The 6521-nt window shown below is 42.9% G+C and overlaps 1 pseudogene; it reads left to right on the forward strand.

Moving 5' to 3' along the window:
* Nucleotides 1-2918: 2918 nt before the first annotated feature.
* LOC105539728 lies at nucleotides 2919-3245 on the forward strand (annotated as a pseudogene).
* Nucleotides 3246-6521: the final 3276 nt, after the last annotated feature.

The raw sequence follows: 6521 nt of genomic DNA on the forward strand, positions 1-6521 counted from the left end.
AATTTGTTTGTTGCATGTTTTCAGTAGCAATGTTAAAGATATCCAACACTTAAAGAGTGATATCAAGAATTGCAGGACTGGCCGGGTGCGGTGGCTCATGCCTGTAATGCCAGCACTTTGGGAGGCCAAGGCAGGCAGATCACTTGAGCTCAGGAGTTTGAGACCAGCCTGGCCAACATGGTGAAACCCTATCTCTACTAAAAATACAAAATTAGCTGCGCATTGTGGTGGGCACCTGTAATCCCAGCTACTCAGGAGGCTGAGGTGGGAGAATCACTTGAACCCAGGAGGCAGAGGTTGCAGTGAACAAAGATGGCACCACTGCACTCCAGCCTGGGCAACAGAAAAAAGAATTGCAGGACTGTAGAATTTTAGCCCTAGAAAGGAGCTTACAGACTGACCAACAGAATTACCTCATTTTACAAAGAAATACGAAACAAAAGTTCAAACAGCATATGTTTTTAGGTAATAAGAAAACCAGGCCTTGAGTGTTAAACAAATCAGAAGAGAGAATGCTGAAGGTCAAATCAAACAGAATGATGTTAGGATTACTTGTGTCCCAGTATGGTCTATGGTTAAGATGGCAGCTATTAGCCAAGATGCCTGGATGTGAATCAAGGCTCTGCTGTGCACTTATTGGCTACTTGACCTCAATCTAGTTGCCCAACTTTTTAAGCTTCATCTGTATTATTGCCTATTTATATATTAAATCAGAATTAAATTTTATAGATTTATAGATTAAATCATAATTAAAATTAAATCAGTCAGAATTAAAGGAAATAATTCAAGTAAACCACAGAGGAAGCACTTATCATTGATTACAATTACCACTGTTACCAGTGGAAGAGATCCAAGTTACCCCAAGTTACTGGCAGCATATCTGTATGGGTCCAAAATTCAACTGAGGGACATAAAGCAGAAAAGAGACCAAGACAAGTTTCAGAGAAGGAGTGGAAGTTTATTTAAAAGGTTTTAGAACAGGAAAGAGAGGAAAATCAGCTTGAAAGAGACCCAAGCAGGCACTGAAGGTACAAGAGAGAAATGAGAGCAAAAGAAGACAGCAAAAGGGGCCTTTGACCTTGATCCTGGGACTTCATAGGCTCACCTCTTTCCCAGGATTCTTCCTTTAGGGTGGTCTTTCCGCATGCCCATGCTTTCCTTACTCTTTGGAATTGAGCACACACAGTGAGTTTAGGGGGTTGTACACATGCCCATCTGAGGCTTTCTTCCTTTTCCAGTGGAGGGTGCCCCCAGAAGATCATATTGCACCATTTTCATCTCTTAACACGCATGCCCAGGAAGTTGCTTCTCCCTGGGGCCGGCATTCAATTAGCATTTTGATGTTAACAGGTGTGAACCATCAGGAAATGGCCTCTCCTTGGTGCTGCCAGTTTTAGAGAAGCAATGCAATAATTGCCAAACCATCACCCGACATTTCTAGTGGGTGGAGGGAGAGCTCTCTCCTGCCCCACTCATGCCTAACTACCTATAACACTGTTACTAATACATCATCTTCATAACAAAGGATAATAAAGAGTGAAACCAGTTCACAACATTTTCTGTGCTTGCCCTGGACTTTGACTGCTCATCCAAGGTTCTCTGAATATTTGGAAGTAGTTTAGCCTGGTGGTGAAATTCCTAAATTTTTACCTTTCTCTACTTCATTTCTATCAGTGGATCATTCTTTCACTAACAGAACATTTAAACTGCACAGCACAGGTAAACATAGGACTTAGAGAATCCCTGGGCAAGGCCATACCTGGTGGAGAGGATTCCAGTCCTGCCAGCATAGGCATGAGAGTTGTCTGAAGCAGATGCCATTTAGGGCATGTTGAAGGGCTCCCACTGACTGCACTCACAGGGGGCCTCTGGATCCACGCCATCTCTAAGCCTGGAAAGAAACAGAGCCAGTGAAGATGCTTTATTTCACTCTGCACACCAGACCACCCTGATCAGGTTTTGAGAGGAGGATTTTTAATGACATGCTGTATGGAAAACCACTGGTTATAGAGTGTTATCCAAATACCAGTACTAGTCTCATTCCATAAATGTAGGGGTACCATTAATTTACTCTGAAAAGGATATATTTCCAGGTGTGGTGAGGAGGCCAGCCAAGGCTTCATTTCCTAATTCCCGATACCTCTCCTCCCAGTCCCGGTCTAGTTTCCACCATTTGTTAAAAGGTTACTGGCTGACAGGATTTTTCTAATTTCTAATTTTCAGAAAAGCAACATTTCCTTATAACATGTGATCTCTAGAGAGCAAATGCTCCAACTGTGCTCCTTACAGCTTATCTTTGGAACTACCAACATAAGAACATGATTTTCCCTAGAGGTTTTAATGCTGACTCCAGAGACTCCATCTAGCTCGTCTTTGAAATCACAGTGTGAAGCATAGGGCCACGGTCAATGTTCATTCGGCCAAGACTACAAGCTTGGCACTGAGCTTGTCTGTGATTTCAAAATTAACACACAAACTATCAAACATATAACTCAAAATTAATATAACCCACTATTTGGGCCTCCAGGTATGACTACAGATCCGATGCAAATCACTTGTGAATATTTGTGATGCATTAAAAATCATTTTTAAAAGGATGTTCAAGAATAGGACATTAGGGGAAAGTTGGGGAAATGTGAATAAGGTCTGCAATTTAGTTACGAGCATTGTTCGAATGTTAATTTCCTGGTTTCGTTTCCTGGTTAATTTCCTGTCAATGTTAATTTCCTGATTATGTAAGATGTTAACAGAGGTAGCAGGGTGAAGGGTATAAAGGAACTCTATTTAATTTTTGCAATTTTTCTTTAAGTCTAAAATTATTTCAAAATAAAAGTTCCAAAAATTCTTTTAAAAAGGATACTCAGCTTTCAGGTGGCCCAGTGACCTAGGGCGGTGGGCTACATCAGTCAGGCACAGAGATGTGGAGCCCTGCCCTTGTAGCTCCTCTGCCACGCAGGATCTGCAGGCTTCCTCTTCTGCACTGTGTTCATTGGATGTTTGCCTCCCAGACTGAGGGGGAGCTCAAAGGGACCCAAATTCTCAAAGAAAAGTTTTCTGAAGCTACGGCCATCCAAGTCACTGACATTTCAGGAGGCTATAGGTGATGTATAAAATCCAAATCAAACCAGAAGAATTTAAAGAAACGAGAACTGTCCCTCAGCACCAGATGATTAATCAGGCACTAAAAAAGGAAAATCAAAGGGATGCACAGATTGCGGGTATTTACCTCTGTCCCCAGACACTGACCTCCATGCCCCGGGGCTGTGTAGATGCAGCTGCCTAAAACTTCAGATGAACTTGACTGGAACCACTCTTTCCTAGGCATTTGCAGGAAAAGAAAAAAAGTATCTGCTTTGTTCGTAGACATTTCCATATTATAATTAAAGAAGAATGTGTTATCTATTTAGATGTTAATTAAAGGCAACAGACAACTGGTGGAGGAGAGTGGTGGGAAAAGATGTTCAACTCAAAAAACAGATGGAGATCTGAGCATAGGTGTCTGGAAAACTAAGGAAATACAAAACTGGGACAAATCTCACTAGTGCTTGAAATTAAGGAAAGGTACCATTCATGAGCCAAAAAATTATTCTAGAGATAATGATATTGGTAGCCAAAATGAAGAAAGGGGGCAAAAGCCAATGTCCAACTCACTTCTCATAGAAAATTAGTGTGTTTGGTGGGAAGGACGTAGAGGAGAACCTGAATCCCCTCAACATCCACTCTCCCTTGGAGGAACTTTAAAGCAGTGGATCTAAGAGCCTAAGAAGGTAGGAGGGCTGGGGACTCAGGGCATAAGCTTCAAACCAGAGCAGCAGCAGTGGAAGCAGGAGGCACATCTTCCCAGTGCGGCAAGGCTCAGCCCTGAGACAGCAACAGCAACGCCCAGAAGAGGCTTGGCAGGAGACAGGGCATTTCCTTCCCTGAAAAAGCAGGCAGGAGCATGAGGAAAAAGCCTGGTGGCAGCAAGTCTGACTCCTAGCACAGTCGTTTCCTCAAAAAAAGATGGCTGTGCCAAACGTCCCACCAGGCCTGACCAAGGCTTCACGGCCTACACATTTCTCTCAGGCTGTGCCATCGCTGAGCAGCGAAGCAGCCTCCAGCTCCAGTTAGAAGGGAGATCCTAAAAGCATCCAGAAGTGAGAATACCCAAGAAATATCCTTACAACACCCATCTTGGATAGAATCTCATAGATCAAGTTTGAATAAAAAGAAACAATAGCCGGGCCAGTGGCTCACGCCTGTAATCCCAGCACTCTGGGAGGCTGAGGAGGGTGGATCACCTGAGGTCGGGAGTTCAAGACCAGTTTGACCAACACGGAGAAATCCCATCTCTACTAAAAATACAAAAACTTGGCCAGGCGTGATGGCGCATGTAATCCCAGCTACTCCAGAGGCTGAGGTAGCAGAATTGCTTGAACCCGGGAGGCAGAGGTTGCAGTGAGCCGAGATCGTGCCATTGCACTCCAGCCCAGGCAACAAGGGTGAAACTCCATCTCAAAAAAGAAACAAAAGTAACTATATAGTGGGACCTATTTTTTTTTTATGTAAAACATAGAATTCCAGAAGCAATAAATTAGCATAACATTACATAATATAAATTTGTGTTTCCTCCTTTTCTTTCCTTTTTTTTTTTTTTTTTTTTAAAGACAGGGGCTCACTACATTGTCTAGTCTGGTCTTGAACTCCTGAACTCTAGCAACCCTCCCTCCTCAGCCTCTCAAAGTGGCGGGATTACAGGTACGAGCTACCACGCCCTGCCCAACCTGTTTCCTTCTTGTCTTTTTTCTCTCTCAAGCAGTAAGAGGCTCTGTGCTTCCTTCCTTGTGGAGGTTTATGGCAGAGCAGAAAGCAGAAGTTGCTGCAACGCTTCCCTTCCTGATTGTTGGCTCCAAAATCTAAAGCAGTTGGAGATTTGCCAAATGTCCTGAGGGAGAAAAGATTCTCTGAGGGAATATGAAGGAACAGTGAGTATATTCCCTAAAACCAACACAAGATTCCCAGAAGCCTGCAAGTAGATAAGACCACAGCCCTCTCACTGGTCCAGGAGGAATCGCTGAGAGGTTCCCAGTTAAGCCAAAATGCTGCACATGCCATGCCTGGCACAGACACAGCAGACCTAGGACCGGAAGGTGCAGTGCAAGACGGCTCAGTAGTAATCAGAATAGACTGAGAACCAATGCCTGGGGCTTCCACTCCAATGTCCTAAAGCTGTGTGAGACCTCCTTTTTACCAACCTAGAATGAGAAAGTCCACTAAAAAAATTAAGTGAATTCCCACCAGTCTAACAAGATGGGGTCCAGAGTCAAAATTCAGGCAAGGAACAGAGAGTTTTAAGTGTGATGTTTCATGCATACGTGTTTCACTATACATCTGTTTTGCACATTCACTAAGTTTTTTTTTTTTTTAAGTGAATTCAATAAAATAATAGTACCTAAACAACTTGCCTACTTTCCTCTCTGTCACTTTTTTCAAATTTGTGAAAGATGAAGCCTCTTGAGTTCAAATGTACATCCCTGGTCCAATCAGCCAAAGCCAGTGCCGGAGAGAGATGCCTCTGGTGTGCTGGGCTTGCCCCTTCAGGGTCCTCTTAAGGGCTGTGAGCAGGGCAGGCCCAGATGGACATGTCTGGGACAAGGTGTTAAGGCAGCCGCCTGAGTCGGAAAAGCGTCTGGCTAAGATCCAGACAGCCTAAAATGAGAGCAGGAAGAATGTTGTGATACCAGATATGTGATGACAGAAGCTTACAGAAAACTGGAAGAGATGCAGAGTAGAACCAACATGGCAAAAAATTAAATCAATAATGTTTGGACAAATTTGAGATGCTTTCCCAGAAAGCTAAAGAAAGAGAACAGAGATAAAATTATGAGAAAGAAAATAGATACTGAAAACAGAGACTGGCGATCTAACATGTGAATAATGTATGTGCCTAAAGAAAAGACCAAAACAAATAGAAAAGAAAGAACAATCATACAAAGAAAGAGAAAAAAACCTGCCTGGACTAAAAAAGAAAGAATTACATCCTTAGACGAAAAAGCCTCATTAGGAGCCAGGTGGAATTAAATGGCAAAAGACCAGCTTCCAGACATACCGAGATGCAAATAATGAACTCTAAGGTAAGAAATTAATCCTGGAAGAATCAAAGCAGCAAAAACAAAATTACCTACAAAGAAGGAAAGTCAGGCTAACCTTTGCCCACAACACAGAAGCTAGAATTTTAAGAGGGAAAGATATAATTCAACAGTTCCCCATCGGTTAAGTTGTGTTTCCTGTGAAAAGCAACTTGTGCATACTCAGACGTGCAAGGCCTCGGGGTTCACCACCACACAACCTTCCAGGGAAACTCCTCAGACAGGCCTCACTCCAGCCTCGCTCCAGCCACATCCAATGGAAACCAGAGCATTGGATGTTATGGAATAAAAAGACCACAGTGAGCACTACAATCCTGTAAATGTAACCGTATGTTCAAATTATTATAGATATTGCTATTTAAAAAGTCACTCTTTTTTTTTCTGAGACAGGGT

The sequence above is a fragment of the Mandrillus leucophaeus genome, unplaced genomic scaffold, assembly GCF_000951045.1.
Source record: "Mandrillus leucophaeus isolate KB7577 unplaced genomic scaffold, Mleu.le_1.0 Scaffold208, whole genome shotgun sequence".
NCBI classification, from domain to species: domain Eukaryota; kingdom Metazoa; phylum Chordata; class Mammalia; order Primates; family Cercopithecidae; genus Mandrillus; species Mandrillus leucophaeus.